At 39.5% G+C, this 24741-nt stretch overlaps 1 protein-coding gene and 1 long non-coding RNA gene across 4 annotated transcripts in view; one reads left to right on the top strand and one right to left on the bottom strand.

Moving 5' to 3' along the window:
- LOC124266863 overlaps positions 1 to 24741 on the bottom strand; it is an 80454-nt gene that overhangs the window by 26485 nt on the left and 29228 nt on the right. The window lies entirely within an intron of this gene.
- Positions 1 to 24741, top strand: part of LOC124266866 — an 85425-nt gene that overhangs the window by 24531 nt on the left and 36153 nt on the right. The window contains exon 2 of the long non-coding RNA XR_006895880.1: positions 23980 to 23982. This is a non-coding gene — a long non-coding RNA (uncharacterized LOC124266866). The remainder of the gene's footprint in view (positions 1 to 23979; positions 23983 to 24741) is intronic.

The following is a 24741-nucleotide window of genomic DNA, read 5'->3' on the forward strand; positions in this document are numbered from 1 at the left end:
GAAGAAAAAGAAGAATGGCCATCTTCACCTGAATGCTAACACAAATAGGTAAGTTAATATTTCATTTAAATTCTACCAGATTTATGACCACTGACTGAACTGTTCTGTAATATCAGCCTGCAATGATAAAAATACTGTAATTTACCATTTCTTGCAATTTTTCCAATAAATTTTTGTGTTGGATTGTTCCACACTGTTATACAATTTCTTGTGAAGGAAGTCTTATTGGTATACTTATTATTATAATTCTATGTATCATTGTTGTTATTCGTAATTATATATATGGATGGAGTTTCAATGAAATTTGTATGAGAAATTATGTCAAGTCTATTTATCCTTGGCATTATCCAGTTAAAAAGGATCTCTTACAAATGTATACATATTTTCAAAAAGATGACCCCATGTGTTTTCAAGAATTTGATAATAGTATATACATGTAGTAACATGGGGCTTGAAATTTAGTTTTTGACCCCCAAAAGATTTAGGAAATTACCACACTGTATAAATATTCCAGAAGCTAAATGAATTGGAATCTTATGACCTAAACTATGCTTGAAGTGAATTGAAACATGAAATGTTACACTTGAAATATAAAGAAAAACACATAAATTTATCAAAGAATTATGTGTTCCCAAACCTGATATGAGTGATATGGAAAATGACCTTTCAGATACAATGTACATTGATGATTTATTGAGCAATTTAAAGAAAACTTTCAATGAGCAAGAAATAATAATTACAGAATTTCAAAACAGTAGTAGAGAAAACTTTAGAAGTATCAATGAAGGCATGTTATCAAGTCTTTAAAAATATATTATATCTTGGAGTAAGAACAAGAAGATGAGATACACAGAAAACTGATATGACATAAAATGCAATAGTAGAATGAGAAAAAAATATCCAAGAACATCTTACATCAAAAGAAGCTGAATTAGGAATGATACACTACACAATATCAAGAAGCAATCCTAATGAAAACTAATAAGGTTCCTGGGGTGAGAAACAATATGCAACGATTCATAAATTCTTTGAAGATATCCTAAGAAACTGAAGTACAGTCCTCGACTTTACCCACCAGTCTAATAGCCAAGTCTGGTAAAACTTGTTCTTGTCAAGTAAGAACACACACACTTCCAGTCCATAAAATGAGACTAAAAATGCTGAAAATAATGCCAATTTACATTTTCAGTCCAGCAAACTTTGAGAGAGATTTTAGCACAGACTGCAAATTACAGTAACCAAAGTTAAAGGGTGCCAGAAACAGATATATCACTCATCTAGCATAACATTTAAGGAGCTATTTTCTGTGTACTGTAGACTGAATAATGTTATCCTCCTTGACATGAAAAATATTCTATGTATATGGTGAAATTGAATCTACTAAAGAGAAAATTGTGATTCAAATACAGAAAATAGCAGTGTTCAACTTCAGAAACTATGCAAGTTCCAAGAGCATTCTTTCAGAACGAGGTAAGTATGCAAGATGAATAACAATATAGATATTGTTTACTGTTTTAGCATTATAAAGTGTCATAATGTCACAAGTTTACAGGAGTTGTTTCTACACAGTGTCCATTGTTCATTCTCTATGAGGCGAATCTTGTCATGTATTGACAGAACCTAATACAGGGAAACTTCTGGTAAGCAAATGTAACATGTCTAGCCTGTTCCCATATCCTTGTTCCATGTGTTTTCTGCATTGATGTGTAGTTATGTAACAGACTAAACCCAAGAAGTTCTCAAAAGCCTAAAAGTTAAATGCACATTCATATAATTCACCTTTGGTATAGCTTACGTTAACATAACTAAATGAAACTGCCATTCCTACTTATTCTTAAAAATTTTCATGGTTTATAAGAAATGAGGTAATTAGTAAGTCAATGTTTCTTCAACCTCGCCTATGTATGTCTAGCAAAAAGTGTACTCTCCTTACAGTGGCGACGGGAATTGGTGCGGAGAGAGTCACACAATGTTTCTCCAGAGATATCTGTATCAGGAAGTAAAGGCAGGATTTGCATCCTGTTACATACCTGTAAAGGTAACTGAATAGTTAATGATAAGATACTGTGCATGAGTGAAGATGTTAAGTTTAAAGTTACACTTTTTAAGTGTCCCAAATACCAGTTTGGTAAAATAAATGTTTGATATAACTAAAAATTATTAGAATGTTTATAGACACAAAACATATCACATACCACTCACTCCTTTCACTCCTCTCCAATCACTCCGCTCCGCTCCCATCAACTCACTCCACTCCACTCCCCTCCTCCCCCTTCCACTTAAATCCAGTCAGTCCCTCCATCCACTCCACCAACTACGCTACGCTCACTACACCCTCTTCCCTCGCTCCACCCTCATCCCTCCCTCGACTCACTCCGCTCCAGTCACTCCACCCACTACGCTACTCTCACTACACCCTCTTCCCTCCCTCCGCTCACTCCGCTCAAGTCACTCCACCTACTGCGTTACTCTCACTACACCCTCTTCCCTCCCTCAACTCACTCCGCTCAAGTCACTCCACCCACTACGCTACTCTCACTACACCCTCTTCCCCTCGCATCCACTCACTCTGCCTCCGCAGTCATCAATCGACCCATTACGCTTTACCTACTTCATAATCTCTTTCCTCAATCCCTACTCCGCTTCGTTACCTTACCCACTACGCTTAATTTCATTTCAATTTTCTCGCTTCCAATTTCACCTCCGCTTCCAGTCAATTTCCACCCATTAAGCATTCATTACCTGCTGACGTTCACCACCTTCACCACCCACTCCACCATGCCACTTCACTAATCCTTCCCCGCCCACTCAATCTAACTCCACTACTACTTCACTAATCTCCTCCTTGCTTCACTCCGGCCCAGTTACTTCCAACGACCACGCTTTACTTCACTACACCTCCACTCAATTTGATCCAGTCACTCCACCCACTCACGCATTTCACTCACCTTCTCCCTCGCTTCCACTCCTCCGCCTTCCATAGTCACCTTAATCTTAATTCACGCTTTACTTCCACTAATCTTCGCTTCCACTCCTCCGCTTCCAGTCACTTCCACCCACTCACGCTTACTTCACTCATCCCTTCCACTCCACTCCGCTTGTCAATTCCACCCACTACGCATTTCACTAATCTTTCCGCTTCCACTCCACATCTGATCCAGTTACTCCACTCCACTACGCTTACTTCACTACACCTCGCTTCCACTCCCTCCGCCCAGTCAATTCCACCTTAATTCACGCTTACTCACCACACCCTCTTTCTCGCTTCCACTTTCGCTTCCAGTCAATTTCCACTCCCACCACGCTTCATTTTGCACCCTTCCAGGGCCACTGCCTGTCAATTCCACTCCACTACGCTTACTTCATTTACACTCCTTTCCCTCGCTTCCACTCCACCTAATTTTAATTATAGCATTTCTACTTACACCTTTCTTTCCCTCTGTTTACTCATTTGTGTTATCACCTACCACAAGCATTTCATTTACATTCCCTTTCGCTTCCACTCTACTTGATCCAGTTACTTCCACCTTACCATGCATTTCATTTCACCTTTCTTCGCTCTAGTTACTTCTTAGTTTAAGTTACTTCCACCTTACTACTGCTTAATTACTATACCTTTCTTCGCTTCCACTCCACTCCGGCCTAGTTACCTAACGACGAGTATATTTCCTCTCATTTACACCTTTTCGCTTCCACTTACTCACACCTAGTTAATACTCCACCTACCATAAGCATTTCCCTTACTTAGACCTTTTCCTCTCGCTTCCACCTTAATCTACCTAGTTACCTAATTACTACGCTTTCTTTCCTACTACACCTTTCCCTCGATCCATTTTACTCCGCTTGTTACCTAATAAACTACGCTTTCATTTCACTACACCTTTCGCTTCCACTCCACTCTGCTCCAGTTACCTAATTCCACTATGCATCTCTACTTACACTCCTTTCGCTGCTTCCACTACACTGGGGCTTCAGTTACTCCACCTACTACTTACTTCACCTACACCCTCTTTCTTTCACTCCACTCACTCCGCTTCCAGTTACCTCTAATTTCATTTTTACGCATTTCCTTTACTACACTTTCCCTTGCTTTCTACCTTCCACTCATCTACCTAGTTACCTCTAATTTAATTACGCCATTTTCATTACACACATTTCTTTTCGCCCCACTTCACTCGGCCTAGTTACTCCACCTAATTACGCTATTTCCACTAATTCCTCTTCCTCGCTTCCCACTCCTTTTCTTCAGTCAAGCTTCCACTTTACTCCACTGTTCACTCCACCTTACTATGCATTTCCCTTTACTACTTTCTTTTCTTTCGCTTTTCTCCACTACGCTACCTTCATTAGAGACGTTACTTCCACTCCACTACGCTATTTCATTTTAATCGCCGATTTATCGATGATTGACTGACGATATGATGATGAGATTTATCGATGAAATCTGCCCATTAATCGACGATATGATGATGATTTATCAGAATGACGACGACGATTTATCGAAGATCGATCGACGATATGATGATGATTGACGATTGATCGATTTATTTAATCGACGATATGATGACGATGACGAGCTTGACGATTGATCGATTTCCATCGACGATATGACGACGATGATGACTTTTATCGACGACCGATTTATCGACGATATGATGATGACGATATGATGATTGACGATGATCGACGATGACGATTTGATCGACGATGACGATACGATGACGACGACGATGACGATGATCGATGATCGACGACGACGATGATGATTTACGATTTATCGACCGACGATTTGATGACGACGACGACGATTTGATCGATGACGATATCGATGATGAGATTTTGTTTGACGACGAATATCGACGACGATGATGACGATGACTTTGATGACGATTTATCGATTATCGACGATGACGATGACGACGATGACGATTTATCGACGACGGACGACGACGATGATGACGACTTTGATTGATTGATTTATCGACCGACGACGATGATGATGACGACGACGATTTGATCGACGACGACGATGACGATGACGATGACGACGACGACGACGATCGATCGACGATGATGATGACGACGATGATGACGATTGATCTGACGATCGATCGACCGACGATGATGACGACGATGATCGACGATTTACGATCGACGACGACGATGACGACGATTTATCGATCGACGACGATGACGACGATGATCGACGACGATGATTTATCGACGATCGATTGACGATGATGACGATGATCGACGACGACGACGATTATCGACCGACGATCGATGACGACTTTGAGACGACGATGACGACGATGATCGACGATCGACGACCGACGACGATGACGACGATGACGACGACGACGACGACGATGATGACGATGATGACGACGACGATTTATCGACGATTGACGATGATGATGATGACGACGATCGACGACGATTTATCGATCGATCGATCGACGACCGACGACGATCGATGACGACGATGATTGACGACGATGACGACGATGACGATTGACGATTGACGATGACGACGACGACGACGTCGACGATTTGACGCCGATCGATGACGATGACGACGATGATTTGTATCGACGACGCCGACGATGATATGATGACGATGATGATGATGATGACGACGATTGATCGACGATGATGATGATGATGACGATGATGATGATGATTGATGACGACGATGATGACGATGATGATGACCGACGATGATGACGATCGATTTATCGACGACGACGATGATGACGACGATTGACGACGACGATGATTTATCGACGATGATGACGATGATTTGATGACGACGATGATGACGACGACGACGATGATGATCGACGATGATGATGATGACGACGATGATGATGACGAGCGATGACGATGATGATGACGATGACGATCGATGATGATGATGATGATGATGATGATTGATGATGATGATGATGATGATGACGCGATGATGATGACGACGACGACGATGATGATGACGATGATGATGACGATGATGATGATTTTGACGATGATGATGACGATTTATCGATGATGACGATGATGATGATGATGATGATGACGATGATGATGATGATGATTTGATGATGACGATGATGACGACGATGATGATGACGATATGATGATTTATGATGACGATGACGATTAATGACGACGATGATGATGATGATTATCGATGATTTTCGATGATGATTTGATGACGATGATGATGATGATGATGATTTATGATGATTGCCGATGATGATGATGATGATTTTGATGATGATTTGAGCCGATGATGATGATGATGATGAGCGATGATGATGATGATGATGATGATGATGATGATGATGATTATTTTGAATTGATGATGATGATGATGAGCCGATGATGATGATGATTGATGATTACGATGATGATGATGATGATGATGATGATGATGATGATGATGATGATGATGATGATGATGTGAGATTTTGATGATGATGATGATGATGAGATGATGATGATGATGATGATGATGATGATGATGATGATTTGATTGATGATTTCGATGATGATGATGATGAGGATGATGATGATGATGATTATGATATGATGATTGATGATGATGATGATGATGATGATGATTTGATGATGATGATTTGATGACTGATGATGAGATGATAGATGACTGATGATGATGATGATTTTGATGATTTATGATGAGATGATGATGATTTATTGATGATGATGAGATGATTGATGATTGATGATGACTTTGATGATGATGATTTCGATGATGAGATGATTATTTATGATGATGATGATGATTTTGATGATGATGATGATTTATTTTTTGATGATGATGATTTTAGATGATGATTGATGATGATGATGATGACCGATGATGATGATGACGATGATGATGACGATGATGATGACGATTCGATGACCGACGATGACGATGATGATGACGATTTATTTATCGACGATGATTTATCGACGATGATCGATTTGATGATGACGATGATGATTTTTCGAGCGACGATGATGACGATTTATTTATCGATGATGATGAATCGGACGATGACGACGATTTGATTTGATTTTTGACGATTATTTCGACCGATTGATGATGATGACCTTTCTTGATGACGATTGATGACTGACGATTGACGATTTATGATGATTTATCGACCGACGATATGACGATGACGATATCGACGATTTATTTATCGATCGACGATAGATGATGATTTGTCGACGATGACCGACGATTCGATGACGATTTGACGATTTACGATGATCGACGACGATCGACGATGATCGACGATTTGATGATGATGACGACGACGACGATGATCGATTTATCGACGACGATATGATGACGATTTGACGATTTATGACGATCGATTTATGATGACGATTGATCGACGATGATCGACGATTTATCGACGATCGATCGATGATCGATGATCGATGACGATCGATGACGACGACGATCGACGATGATGATGACGATGACGATTTGATTGACGACGATCGACGATGATGATGACGATGACGAAAGATCGACGATTTATCGACGATGATGACGATGACGATCGACGATTGATCGACGACGATCGACGACGATGATGACGATTTATCGACGATGACGATTATCGACGACGATGATCGATGACGATGATGACGACTTTGATCGACGATCGACGACGACGACGATGATGACGATTTTGTCGACGATCGACGACGACGATGATGACGACGATGATGATGACGATTTATCGACGATGATGATGATGATGACGATGATGATTTGATCGATGACGATCGACGATGATGATTTATCGACGATGACGACGATGATGATGATCGATTATCGATGACGATGATTATGACGATGATTGATTGATTTACCGACGATGATGATGACGATGATCGACGATGATGATTGATGACGATGATACGATGATGATGATGATGACGATCGATCGACGACGATCGATCGATCGATGACGATGATGACGATGATCGATTTATCGACGATGATGACGATGATGATTTGACGATTTGTCGATTTACGATTTATCGATGATGACGATGATGATGATTCGACCGACGACGATCGATGATCGATGATCGACGATTGATGATGACGACGATTCGATCGATTCGACGACGATGATGATTTGATGACGATTTATTTCGACGATGATGATGACGATGATGACGATGACGACGATGATGATGATTTGACGATGACGATGACGATGATCGACGACGACGATGATCGATGACGACGACGATGATGACGATTTGACGAATTTCGATCGACGACGATGATTTATGATGACGATGACGATTTGATGACGATGATGACGATTTTGATGATGATGACGACGATTTATTACGATCGACGATCGATCGACGATGACGATGATGATTTATGACGATTTACGACGATGATGACGATTTGATGACGACGACGATGATGATGACGACGACGATGATGACGATGATTGATTATCGACGATGACGATGACGACGACGATGACGATGATGATCGACGACGACGATGATGACTGATGATCGACGATGATGACGATGATGATGATGATTTGACGACGACGATGATCGACGACGATGATGATGATGATGATGATGATCGATGATGATGACGATATGATGACGATGATGATGATTTGTATCGACGATGATGATGATGATGACGATGATTTATGATTTACGACGATGATTTATTTATTTATGATGATGATGATGATGATTTATTTATTTTACGACGATGATCGATGACGATGATGACGATGACGATTTATTTATGACGATGATGACGATGATGATGATGATGATTTGCGACGATTTATGATTTTGATGATGATGACATATGATGATGATGATGATGATTTATTTATTGATGACGACGAAAGATGACGATGATGACGATGACGAAGATGATTTATTTACGATGATGATGATATGATGATGATGATGACGATGATTTATGATGATTTACGACGATGATGATGATGATGAGATTTATTTTGATGATGAGATGACGACATGATGACGATGATTTATGATGATGATGATATTTTTGACAGATGATTTATCGATTTGATGATGATGATGATGAGATGATTTGCCGATGATGATGAGATGACATACGATGATGATGATATGATGATGATGATTTATTGATTGACTGATGATGATGATGATGATTTTGTTGATGACGATTTATTTACCGATGATGACGACTGATGATGATGATGATCTTTGATGATGATTTATCGATGATGATGATGATGATGATGATTTGATTTTTTTGATGATGATATTATGATGATGACGATGAGACGATTATTTTTTCGACGAGATGATGATTTGATTCGATGATGATTTTATTTGATTTATCGACGATCGATGATGATGACGATGATTTTATGATTTGACGATTTATTTACGACGATGATATGATGATGAAATGAGATCGATGATGATTTATGACGACATTTCTCGACGATTTATATTTACGACGATTTCGATATGACGATGACGACGATTTATCGATGACGATGATGATGACGCGATTTTTGACGATCGATGAAATATCGACGACGACGATGACGACGATGACGACGATTTATCGACGATGATGATCGATGACGACGATTTATCGACGATTGACGATGACGATTTCTATCGATCGACGATGACGATTTGATTTTGACGATTTCGATGACGATCGATGATTTGACGACGATGACGATCGACGACGATGAGCGATGATCGATCGACGATTTATCGATCGACGATGATTATGATGACGATCGATTGATTTATCGACGACGATGATGATGACGATTTGTTTTCGACGACGATGATCGACGACGATTTGATGACGATGATTTATTATCGACGATGATGATGATGACGACGTCGACGACGATCGACGATGATGAAAGATGATGATGATGATGATTTATCGATTTACGACGACGATGATCGACGACGATATGATGACGATTTCGACGATCGATCGACGATGATGATTTCGATTGACGATGATGACGATCGACGACGATGATTTGATCGATGATCGACGACGATATGATGATGACGATTTATCGATTTCGACGACGATATGATGATGACGATCGACGATCGATCGACCGACGACGATGATGACGATGATGATGATTTATCGACGATGATGACGACGACGATGACGATTTTAATCGACGATTTCGATGACGACGACGATGATGATCGATGATTTATTTGACGACGATGATGATGACGATGATGATCGACGATTTATCGATGACGATGACGAATCGACGATCGATTTGATCGACGACGACGACGATGATGATGATATTTATTGACGACGACGACGATGACGATCGACGACGATGATGATGACGACGATCGATGATGACGATCGATCGATCGACGACGATTTGATGATGATGACGATGATCGATCCGACGATCGATGATTTATCGACGACGATCGATGATGATCGACGATGATGATGACGATCGACGACGATATCGAAGACGACCGATCGACGATGATGACGATTTGATCGACGATTTATGACGATCGATCGACGATGACGATGATGACGATGACGATGATTCGACGATGATGACGACTTTGTCGACGACGATTGATGACGACGATGACGATGACGACGACGATACGATGATGAAGATCGATCGACGATGATGACGATTGACGATCGATGATCGACGACGATGATGATGACGACGACGAAATGATCGACGACGACGATCGACGACGACGACGATGACGATTTATCGACGATTTATCGATCGACGATGATGATGATGACGATGATTTATCGACGACGACGATGACGATTATCGACGATTTCGATCGACGACGACGATGATGATGATCGACGATTGACGACGATATCGACGACGACGACGACGATGACGATGACGACCGACGACGATTTGACGATGATCGACGACGACGACGATGACGATGACGACGATGACGACCGACGACGACGACGATGATGACGACGATCGACGATTGATCGACGACGACGATGACGATTTTGACGATTTATCGACGACGACCGACGACGATGACGACGATTTGACGACGATTATGATTTTGATCGACGACGACGATGACGATCGATTTATCGACGATATCGATGACGACGATTTTGACGATTTGCCGAAGATGACGACGATGACGATGATGACGCGATGATTTATGACGACGATTTACCGATGATGATGATGATGACGATTTATCGAAGATTTGATTGACGATGACGATGACGACGATGACGACGACGATTTATCGACGACGATTTAACGACGATGATGACGATGATTTGATCGACGATTTCGACGACGATACGATGATGACGATGACGATTTGATGATGACGACCGACGATGATGATGATGATTCGATGATGATGACCGATGATATGATGATGATGATGATGATGATTTAATGATGATGATGATTTGATGACGACGATTTAGATGATTATTTCGATGATGATGATGATGACGATTTGATGATGATGATGATTTATTTATGACCGATGATTTATGATGATACGACGATTGATGATGAGCCGATTATTTGATGATGATGATGATTTTGCCGAGATTTATTTTATTGATGATGATCGATGATGATGATGATGATTTGCCGAGATGATGATTTATTTATGAATGATGATGACGATGATGATTTATTTGTTGATGACGATGAGAAGAATGATGATGATTTGATGATTTGACGATTTATTTATGATGATGATGATGACGATGATGATTAAGATTGACTTTATTTGATGATGAGCCGATGATGATTGATTGATGATGATGATTTACCTTTTGATGATGATGATGATGAGATTTACGATGCGATGAGATGATTGATGAGATGATATGATGATGAGATGACGATTTTTGATTTGATATTTGTTTCGGATGAATCAGATTTATGATTTTGATTATTTATGATGATGATGAGCCGATTGATTTATTTGCCGACGATGAGATGATTTTTACGATGATGATTTTTGTCGACGATTTCAGATGATGACGACTTTTTGACTTTTTACGCTGATTTATACTTTGTTCGACTTTATTTATCGACGACGACATTTTTTATTTACGGTTCTTTCCCGATGACTCATGTCCTTTTGTTCATGAGCACTCCACCCACTACGCTTACTCCGCACCTACACGATCCCCTTCACTCGACTCAACTCCCGCTCCACCCACTTCCACCCACTACGCTACATCTTTCACTACACCCTCTTTCCCTCGCTTCTCGCCCACTCTACTCCACTTCCACCCCTCGCTACGCGCACTCACTACTCACCTCTTCCCTCTGCCTCAGCCACTCCACTCACCCACCACGCTACTCTCACTACACCTCTTTCCTCGCCCACTCACCTCTCGCCCAGTCACTCCACCCACTACGCTACTCTCACTACACCCTCTTCTCCCTCGCCCACTCACCTCACTGCTTCCAGTCACTCCACCCACTACACTACTCACTTCACTACACCCTCTTCCCCTCGCTCCACTCCACTCCGCTCCACCCACTCCACCCACTACGCTTCACTCACACCCTCTTCCCTCGCTCCACTCACTCCTCTCCAGTCACTCCACCCACTACGCTACTCTCACTACACCCTCTTCCCTCACTCGACTCACTCCGCTCCAGTCACTCCACCCACTACGCTACTCACTACACCCTCTTTCCTCTCACCTCCACTCACTCCCACCCCAGTCACTCAGTCACCCACCCACTACGCTACTCTCACTACACCCTCTTTCCCTCGCCTCCACTCGACTCCCGCCTCCAGTCACTCCACCCACTACACCTACTTCCCTCACTACACCTCTCTTCCCCACCCTCCTTCACCACTACACCTCTTCCTCGCTCCACTCCAGTCACTCCACCCACTACACTACTTCTCACTACACCCTCTTCCCCTCGCTCCACTCACTCTGCTCCGTCACTCCACCCACTACACTACTCTCACTACACCCTCTTCCTCTCGCTCAGCTCACTCCGGCTCCAGTCACTCCACCCACTACACTACTCCTCACTACACCCTCTTCCCTCGCTCCTTACTCACTCCGGGCCCAGTCACTCCACCCACTACGCTACTCTCACTACACCCTCTTCCCTCGCTCACTCCACTCACTCCCTCACTCCAGTCACTCAGCCACCCACTACGCTTACTCTCACTACACCCTCTTTCCCTCCCCCACTCACTCCCTCCTCCAGTCACTCCACCCACTACGCTACTCTCACTACACCCTCTTCCTCCCTGCTTCAACTCAATTCCGGCTCCAGTCACTCCACCCACTACACTACTCTCACTACACCCTCTTCCCTCGGCTCCTCTCACTCCAGTCCACTCCACCCACTACGCTACTCTCACTACACCCTCTTCCCTCGCTCCACTCACTCCACTCAAGTCACTCCACCCACTACGCTACTCTCACTACACCCTCTTCCCTCACTCAACTCACACCACCCACTCCTCTCAAGTCAACTCCACTTAACTTAACTCAACTCAACTCCGCTTCTCTCACTCACTCACTCACTCTCTCATTCCCTAACCTATCCACTCACTCACTCATTTCACTCACACCACCCGCTCCTCTCCACTCCGCTCTTGTTCAATCCACTCACTTTGCAACTGCCATTCCAAGTTATTCAAAGTACTTTCCATGGTTTTTAAGTATGTTGGTGGCCATTTTCTTGTGAATGTTTTTGATGTAATTAGTTAATGCAAACATGGTACATTGATTATGTCTTTCTGTTTTCTTCACAGTGCAACACCACACCACACTTTGTATGAAGCAGTGAAAGAAGCATGTCATTTTCTGATTGAGAAATTCAAGAATTACAAGCATCTCAACAATGAAAGTTCAGAAATGGAGTCCATTCCAAGTGTTTGTGAATGTATTGAGTTTTGATACAGAGGGGTAGAAGGGCAAGAAGGCTTATGTTAATTTTTAACTCTGTAACTGGAAAAGTGTAAATGGAGGAATGACTGAAAAAATGACTTTTAAAGCTTTGCAGATGCCATATCTTCATTATATTTCAAAGTTACCATGTGCAGATTTACATGTAAGAAATGGACATACACTAAGCAGAATTTCTTTTTATTCGTTGTATATCTTGTGAGAATTTTACTGGAATTTCAAGATTTCCTCTTAGCTGATGATACTAGTAAATAGCATTTCAAACATGTGAGCAAATTATTAATGTACTGGGTCAATAATTCAAAGTTTCAGAGATATTTAACTATTGTTATTAATCACATGCATTTGACCAGAAGTGGGATAATGCCTTTAAAACCTACAGTTTATGGAATTTCAAGAAGTTTTCTTGGCTGATGATAGGAAATAACATTTCAAACCTACAAGTAAATTATTAATGTACTGGGTCTATAATACAAATGTTCAGAGATTTTTAACTATTAGTATGAATCACGTGTATTTGACCAGAAGTGGGATAATGTCTTTCAAACCTACAGTTTATGAAATTTCAAGAAGCTGTCTGGGCTTAGCATTTCAAACTTACAAGTAAATTATTAAATACTGGGTCAATAATTCAAATTTTCAGTGATTTTTAACTATTATTATTAATCACATGCATTTGACCAGAAGTGAGATAATGCCTTAAAACCTACAGTTTATGGAATTTAAAGAAGTTTTCTGGGCTGACAATAGTAAATAGCATTTCAAACCTATAAGTAAATTATTAATATACTGTACTGGGTCAATAGTTCTAATTTTCAGTGATTTTTAACTATTATTATTAATCACATGCATTTGACAAGAAGTGGGATAATGCCTTTAAAACCTACAGTTTATGGAATTCCATGAAGTTTTCTTGGCTGATGATAATAGCATTTCAAAACCTACAAGTTTGTACTGGGTCAATAATTCAAGAGAGATTTTTAACTATTATTATTAATCATACATTTGACAATAGTGGGATAATGCCTTTAAAACCTACAGTTTATGGAATTCCATGAAGTTTTAGTAAATAGCATTTCAAACCTACAAGTCAATAATTAATGTACTGGGTCAATAATTCAAATTTTCAGAGATTTTTAACTATTATTATTTATCACATACATTTGACCAGAAGTGGGATAATGCCTTTAAAACCTACAGTTTAAGGAATTTCAAGATGTTATCTGGGCTGATGATTGTAAATAGCATTTCAAACTTACAAGCAAATTATGAATGTACTGGGTCTATAATACAAATGTTCAGAGATTTTTAACTATTATTATTAATCACATGCATTTGACCAGTCGTGGGATAATGCCTTTAAAACCTACAGTTTATGGAATTTGAAGCTTTCCTTTGAACTGATGATATTGAATAGTATTTCAAACCTGTGAGTAAATTATGAATGTACTGGGTCAATAATTCAAAGTTTCAGAGATATTTAACTATTATTATTAATCACCTGCATTTGACCAAAAGTGAGATAATGCCTTTAAAACCTACAGTTTAAGGAATTTCAAGAATTTATCTGGGAGGATGATAGTAAAAAGCATTTTAAACTTACAAGCAAATTGTGATTATACTGGGTCAATGGTTAAAATTTTCAGAGATTTTTAACTATTATTATTAATCACGTGCCTTTGAGCAGAAGTAGGATAATGTCTTTAAAACCTAGAGTTATACAATTTCAAAATGGTATCTTGGCTGATGATATTGAATAACATTCAAACCTGTGAGCAAATTATGAATGTACTGGGTCAATAGTTCTTATTTTCAGAGACTTGTAACTGTTATCATGAAAGACATATGTCCTTTGCCCGAAGTGGGATAAAGCCTTTAAAACTTACAGTTTATGGAATTTCAAGATTTCCTCTGAGCTTATAGTGGTAAATAACAATTCCAACTTGTCAGCAAATTCTGAATGAAATAATAGTATAGCATTAATAATGAAATAGTAATAATGCTACTCACATGTCCTTAACCAAGAGTGGGAATATGCCTTAAAAATCTACAGTTGGATGTATTGTATGAGAAGGGTTGATTGTTAGCACACTATTAATGTATTAGTGATTTGCATGTAGTAACCTTTAGTATTTTGAGGGAAACAGTGATTGTGCAATGTTTGATTTGTGTCTATACTGTGTGCTGTGTGTGATGCCCTTGAAGGGTGATAGTTATTTGACTCAAGCTGAATGGGTGTGTGTGTGTAAACTGTTAGGTTCATGTTATATCTATCTGGTAAAGTTATTATGGCGTTCTTATTCCTTGTTGTGACAATATCTGCTTGAGTAAAGTTGACTAAAAAATTACAGTTATCGAATCTAAAGATTCCTCTTGGCTGTTGATAGTATTTAGTAATATGTGAAACTTGTGAAACAGAGTCTACATGCAACAGGTCAATATTGCCAATGTTTAGAGATTTTTAAACTATTTTTTACTATTCATATGCCCTTAATTAGATAAAGGAAAACAACTTTAAAATCTGATGATAGTAGATCATATTTCAGACATGTAGAAAGCAGACTATGAAAGGAAATAGGCCATTAATTAGTACAACTTTAAGAGAGTTAACTTGATTTAACCTGTATGCCTTTGACCAGGAGAGGGATAATGTCTCTTAAGTCTAATACTAACAGAATAATCTGACATTTAAAAATTGTGGGCTGAATCTTGAACAGGACAATATCTCTTATTTTCAGAGAATCTGTACAATATTAGTATAATACATACAGATTCAACCAGAAGAGGGATAACACCATAAAATTACAATCAATGGAATCTTCTGATTTCATTTTGGCTGCTCATAGCAAATCACACTTCATATTTAAGAGCACACTGGGCTGATCTACAGTACTAATTTTAAGAGATTTGTTTAATAGTAACTTATATTCCCTCAACCAAAAGTGTTTGAAGTGGAACAAGTTTAAAATCTATATTTTAATGGAATTTATTATTTTCTTTTGGGTTCTTATACTTCATACTTATGGGCAAAATCTGAAAGCAGTGGGGCAATATTGCATGTTTTAATTTCCTTGACTATGTTTATCACACAAATTCCCTAATCAAAAGCTGGCATAAATTGTTTTCGCTTGTTTGTTGTTTGTTGCTACACAATATTCTAGCTACATGGTATCTGTAAATAACTGAGTTTGTACCAGACAATCCAGTTATTGAGATCATAAGCATCCACACCTGCAATCATTGAGACTCAGATGCTAGACAATGACTAAGTCATTGAGCCTGACAACCATATCCACATCAGGTAGCATTGGTTGCTGGGGAAAATTACACACACATAAGTAAATATGAAGGCATCATTTACCTTGACAGTTTCATCTCAGTAACAGTATGTCATCAAAGAAGGGGCGGTGGGGTAGCCTAGTGGTTAAAGCGTTGGCTCGTCACGCCGAAGACCCGGGTTCGATTCCCCACATGGGCACAATGTGTTAAGCCCATTTCTGGTGTCCCCCGCCGTGATATTGCTGGAATATTGCTAAAAGCGGCGTAAAACTAAACTCAGTCAGTCAGTCAGTCATCAAAGAAACTTCAGCTGCTTGGCCTTCTAGCACAAGGAGCAGATGACCCTTTCAAGCAAATTGTAAAGGGGGGACAACTCTAACCACTAGTTTGTCCAGCAAATATAATGTCATTGATGACAGAGCATGGAATAACAAGTTCAAGCTGATAATTTTGATAATTTCTACACCATAATTTTTCTTCAAAGTTATAACTATAGCCTTCTGAGATGGGGCACAAACTCTCCCACCCTTTTTCATTCTGAAGTAATTATGCCTTGTATGTCTGGTGTCTGTTACAAACAGCTTCCATGTACACAATAATGATGGAAGCTATAAATGATCATTACTGGCAAATCTTATATGATAATAGCAGTAATATTAACACAACAGTACTTAGAGGCTAAACATGCTATATTGTGTGTGATGGTGTGTTACTGAAATGTCTGAATACACCCTTCCATTATAAATAATACATCATCACTCTTTTTCACAGTGTCATGAAAAGTATGACCAAGCAACATACCAATCTCTTATAAACTCTCACAAATAGCATAACACAAATAACTTAGAAGTTTTAAATCCCCAAAACAAACTTGAATTGTGATAATTACATACCCATCAAGAATGGATGTAACATCATTAAAAAAATAATTATGACATAATTTAATTTTCTTTTTTCCCTGTTCTTACTTTAAAAGAAACTATTTACTGTATTACTACATAAAACACTGTGCAAAAATGGCCAGGCTTGCCCATATTTAGATACAACTTACTATATTTTTACACATATTAGCATAATTATTAAACTATAAAATCAAAATCCAATACCATTCACATCATATATTTTCTGGTTCTATTTGTGGGCATACACATAATTAGCTATATTTTAAAATATCATTAGATATTGCAAGAAAGTCATATTTCAAGTTGAGCAGTAACCATTTCTTTGGAATGAATGAATCATTATGAATAAAAAATTAATGAAAAACACCTGACACCTAAATTCAGCATCCACAACCAGGAACATTAATTGGTCGCTCACTTATGGTAAACTGGTAGAGTAATTACAGTAAAGCGCATGAAAATGAATTCTATTCCGTTTCAGTTTCACGTTTCTACATTTTTTGCGCTGCTATATTTAGCTATTATGGCGGACATCGACTATGGAGCGCTGCCATTGGCATTTTTTGCAATTAGTAGTTAAAATAAAGGACACGAGTTGTGCAGCTGATTTTGCGCTTAATAATTGTTTGTCGATTAAATACATAGTTGAGAAAAGTAACACGTATAATTCTCCATATTAGTTATTCTGGTCCTGGTCGCATAGACCTTAGACTAAGGCTTAGTCTCTGAATATATATAATTTTGATAGTAACCCCTAGTTCTGGTCGCAACTTTAGCACACGAGAGGGCTCAGTAGGGGAAATAATGTGGTTCAGGGACTGTGAGATAGACTACAGACCTCCCTTTGCCCTCTGATTAGGGTTTTGAGTTTCAGCTGAAGATTGAGACGATAAGAAACACTGGACATGGTCTCGTCTGTCTCACAGTTCCTGTTCCATAATATACTGAGGGAAACAAATAAGGGAACACTACTTCATGGCGGTGGTCATTTAAATCTTGTATGTACTTGGATTAAATCAAACTTGCAAACGTCTCCCGCGCTTTTCACCTACACAACTACCCAACCCACCCCTCTCGTTACCGTATTTTTTGGTGACTGATTCACTAACCTTTGCGTGTGTTTAGGACGGGTATCACTGGTGCGACAGGATATGCTCGCCTTTTCGCGAATACCTGATATCATCACTATTTCAGTGTCATTTGTAAACAAATGCTTTTAACAGTGCAATCGTACCATCAACTGTGCTTTAAATAGCTGATCGGACGGTTTTACAGCCAAACTTCGTCATTAATCCGGAAGGCTACCGTTACAGAAATAATTAATAACAAAATGTAACTGGTTGTAAAGCTCCATATATATATTTACTGGTCAGCTTTCTCTTTGCGAATAAAAATCAGCTTGTCAACCGTATTAACTTTATACATTCTTCATGTGTCAGAACAGAAAATCTTCCTTTAAACTTAAACACTTCGCGAAGACTGCTAAATGTACTGTTAGTTACACGGTGTTTTGAAAGGTTGTACGGGACTGTAAGACCCTTGTAAATGCAGTATTTACTGAGGCGCAGCCGAATTTACAAGGGTTTTACTGTCCCGTACACCCTTTCAAAACACCATGACGAATTTATTACCCTTAAGATCTTTTTATTTAGCCTATCTTTAAACAACAACATTAATCATCGGGAATGAATGAGATGCAAAATGTTCCGCCATGATTTATCCTGAACGGTCATGAAGGGAGATAACTCGGCATGGCTTAGTTTGGCAGCTACATTCCATCTAAGGTCAAGGTCATTCGTACAACCCGTGTAGTGTGTCACATGACAGATTTGATGGTGTGCACGGTTCGTACACCCTGGCAAATCCGCCTACATGTAGAGTAATGCTTAGTCTCTGAATATATATAATTTAGATAGTAACAAACAAGCCCATTTAAATTGAAAAGGAGCCCCTGGGAGACCAGAGATTCAGAACCTGAGGAATTCTAGATTTGCTTCTTTTTAGGCTTTAGCAATACAAGGAGGGCTTGGCAGTAGGGAAAATAATGTGGTTCAGGGACTGTGAGACAGAATATCCTACATGGTTTGGTATGCTTTGGCTATTGACCAATCAGAATTCGACAAACTTATCTTAAGGGTAATACGTTGTTATAAGTCGTGTTTTGTTTTGTTTTGTTGTTGTTGTTGTTTTTGGGTTGTTGTTTTTTTGTTGTTGTTTTTTGGGGTGGTGGTGGTAGGGGAAGGGTGTGTAGTTGCTGTGTGTTTGTCTCACAGCAATATTAACTGCCTATAAAAACATAAAATCACGACAAAGTAAAGGTGAATTGATTATACATGGTGTCCTAAACCGCCAAAACAGTACGTTGTATCGTAGTTTACTGTGCATTACGTTTTAACCCAACAAAAATACCTCGGTTTATTTTCCTGATGTCCTTGTGTTTGACACTGTTTAATTAGCGGTGATTAATCAGTACAATCAGACTGGTGTCTGGGATTAGGCCGGCTCGAGATGCTATCAGCACCCTCGTGTGACAAGGTAGATCGTTCGTGGGCTAAACTCGCAGGGCAGTCAAAGACGTCCCGTTATGTCTCGTGTGAATGTGTCCAACAGAAATATATATATCTGATACATCTAACAAGCATGCATGTCTGTAGGTATACAGTACCGATAGGAAAGTAGGTGAGTCAGCTAAAGGTCACTTAGAGGTCAAGAGATTTTCGTTGAGCTTCCACATACATGTATGTCTCAAATACACTGAAGTTGAAACGCAGGAGAAAGAAAATACTCAAAACTATGTTGGATTTTTTTTCACCAAAACTCTATAAATGTCATAAAAACGACACTAGGCCGAAAGCAGTTGTTGAAACAAAACTGTTATGCCTGCATCAAATACATTGTCATCAAATACCACTGCGTGTTAGTTACATTTAGCCAAACTAAAACCAGGCTAGGTGTCTGCAACCTTCTTTTGCCCCCTTCTTATGCGTGGCGGTGTGCGTATTATGAACCCAAGAGAATGATATAACATCATACATTCTAATATATACAAAGTACGTTATTGCCATCTCGAACCTGGATGATAACGTTTTAAACGCCGGAGCCATTCCCACGTGAACTGACAAGTCAGAGAATGAATGATGTTTTAAACCGCACTCAACTGTTCTAATCACATGAAGGCGACCTGTTAATAATAAAAATGACAGTGGTTTTGTGTCAATGGGTAAAATTCTAAAGACTTTACAAATAATGGGTAGTTAGACATTATTGTAGGATGTAAATATTTGCCATTTTTATATAGTGTAAAGTGGCCTCTTCATGTTTTCCTTCGAAATTAAGGCAAATAAAACAGTTACTACTTTCGTGTGATTGCTTTTTTCAAAGTATTTGGAGGGAGAGGATTTTATTTGGATTATTAGTCAAGGTTGTATGGTTTTTCGTCACTTTCAGCAATATCCAAGCAATATCACGACGGAGAAAATGGGCTTCACACATTGTTCCCGTGTGGAGCATCGAACCCGGGTCATCGGTGTGACGAGCGAACGCTTTAACCACTAGGCTACCCCCACCGCCCCTGATTACAGAGGATGAACATGATCTAACGTGCCATAATTCTCTTTGCACGGAACCTTTGACCGGGGGTTCGAATTCCGCTTCTTCCCTTTGCGTGTCTTGGTCTGCGAGCGTCATATCTGAGCTTGTTGTTTTCCCCAAATGGCAAACTGTTGAAACCTGCATTACTTCGGGTGTTCCTCCAAAATCAAGCAGACACGCAGTAATATAACTGGAATATTGTTCAAACGAGCGTTAAATCCCACTAACAAACCCCCTTAGGTGACACTGGCCCCATGATGAACATCCGAAGTAAAATGGACGAATTCCTGTTAAACCCAATTGTAGCGTGTATGAACGTCTGAACAAATCAGTTTTCAAATTCTTACAATGAAAGTAGGATTTATACTCACCCGAAACGAATGAACGAAATAAATACGATTACATCCAACCAAATGCGGGCAGAAGTGTAGAATGTCTAACTATGGTGAGCTCAACATAAATTTCAATTTATCCCCCACCCGCCCCCCACCCAGCAACCTTCTAACTCCCTCCCCCTCCTCGGCGTGAGGGTCGTCTACCCTAGTGTTGTCTCTATTGAGATCCGGGTATTGTGCAACCAGTTAACCGCGTTCAAGCACGGAATGGGATACTGCGCTCTAGTTTTTCTTTTGATTCCAGTTCATGTCACCATAGTCGCTGACACAAAAACATGCTTTGTTGAAAACGCCAAGTCACTGCTCTGCCAGCTGATTAGGGTTTTGAGTTTCAACTGAGTTGAGTTTGCGACGATAGGAAACGCGAGACATGGCCTCGTCTGTCTCTTTGTCCCTGTTATATGATATACTGAGGGAAACAAATAAGAGAACACCACTTCATGACAGTGTTCCTTTATATATTCCCAGATGCTCCCCCACAGCGCTATTCAAAGCTGGTGATGAAAACTGGAAAACATCAAAGGAACACTTGAATTTTCCTGTGTTCCTTTATTTGTTTCTGTCAGTATATGTTCCCTTCCGCCCAGCCTGTAATGTTATAGTCATGAATGAAGCAAGTCTGGATCTCCCATTTCACTGGGCCTTCTTTTCAGTTCGAAAGGAGTTTTTTTCTATGCAACATATTTTCTGAAACTTAACAGTGGTTCAAAAAGAAACGGACACGAATGGTGGTATTGTTTTACACACTTGCAGGTTAGGTCTGGTTAATTATAACTGTTTTGCTAGTTTTATGGTTGTTAGTTGTTGTTGTTCTTGCTGTTGTTGTTGTATATCAAACTTGCAAACGTCCGCTGAACACCTGATATCATCATTATTTCAGTGTCATTTGTTAATACATGCTTATAGGTTCGTACTGAGAAACAACAAACATTGTCAAAGTGTATTTTATAATGATTACAAGTGAAATTAGCTATACACATGGAAAACAGTATCGCAGCACCCCTGTGATTGTTAATCCTGATATTGCCATATCATATTCATCGGGTGGTCAGCTCGCTGACTTGGTTGACTTGGTATCCCAAGAGAGCAGAGAGCGATGCTCATACTGTTGATCAGACTCGATTATTTACAGACTGCTGTCAAATAGCTGGAATATTGCTGAGTGCGGCGTAGAAACTAAACTCACTCACACATGTCATAATTATGTTTGTATATTATTTTGACCCTGCACTATACACTAGGGGTGTCGCGATACGCGAATGTATCGATGCATCAGAAATGGGGGTATCGCCAGGCCGACAATCGGGTTAATTTCTCGGTTTCAGCCCTTTCTAGCAAGTCGGACCCAACATTTTTGAAACGATCTGGGAGCAGGCCGACACTTAACACAAGTTGGTACAATATGCCGGAGGCCATAGGCAATCCATGACACAGAGACCAGGAACGTCGACTTCAAGAACTCAGACACAATCTCAAAATTGGAATGTTAACTGTTAACTAGGCAATTTGCTGATTCAGCGTCTCATCTTTTTACATCTATAATAAATATTAATAATAAATATGTACTTGTATACATGTATATGTATTTTGTACTACTATGTATTTTATTTTATGATCTATATTATAATGTACATTGTATATATACTCGGTGAACTGAGATTGAAATACAACACTATCTTTATACACATATTAGGTGTGCTCTCATCCGCATAATCCGGATTCTCCTCTTCTAACACGTAGATCCGTCATTGTCTCTATAATCCAATGTTAATTGCTAAAATGTCGAAACGCCCAGGGCGTCGACTTTTTTTCTTCACTCATCCATGATGATTTGACCAAAGGTCGACGTCCTGAGGGGGTGTTCTCTTTTTGCCTGCACGTATTGTTTAGGGATTAAAATTACTGGACCGTACTAATCCTTACAACAATGGGGATTAAAGCTATAGTTTGTAGTAGAAATGCAAGTATGCCAGCACTTGCTGGTAAACATTAAAATTGATCACGTTTTGTTTATTGCATTTTGCACCCGCAAATTTACGAATTTGAGTCATTTCAAAATATGGTGACATTTTATATTTTACTAATATTGCATGTAACATAATATGCATGCACAGTATTGCACATATACAAATATACGAAAATGAATTATCTGACAAATATTATGAATTATTAAATCAGCAAATACACGAAATAAGCGTTAAATTTGTCACACCATCATGTGCACTGTGCATGATACATAAATACATTTAATTGCATAATTTGTTTCGTATGACATAATATCACTGTCCTTCGTCGACAGGTTTATGTAATTTAATTCCATTTATTATTAGTTTATAACTTTTAAAGTCATGATATGGCTGAAATATTGCCGATGTGACTATAAATCTTAACTCATTCACTCATTCACTCACTGACATGACATAACAATCACATTCACATTCACAATCCCACCGGATGAGAAACGGCATCACCATAAACAAGTGGTGAGATGGTACCAGTTAAGAGTCTATGTTTCTCAAGGTCAATTCTTTCTTCAACGTGGCAGTAGTGAACTCCA

Source organism: Haliotis rubra, unplaced genomic scaffold, assembly GCF_003918875.1.
Source record: "Haliotis rubra isolate DU_JTF1 unplaced genomic scaffold, ASM391887v1 Scf1284, whole genome shotgun sequence".
NCBI lineage: Eukaryota > Metazoa > Mollusca > Gastropoda > Lepetellida > Haliotidae > Haliotis > Haliotis rubra.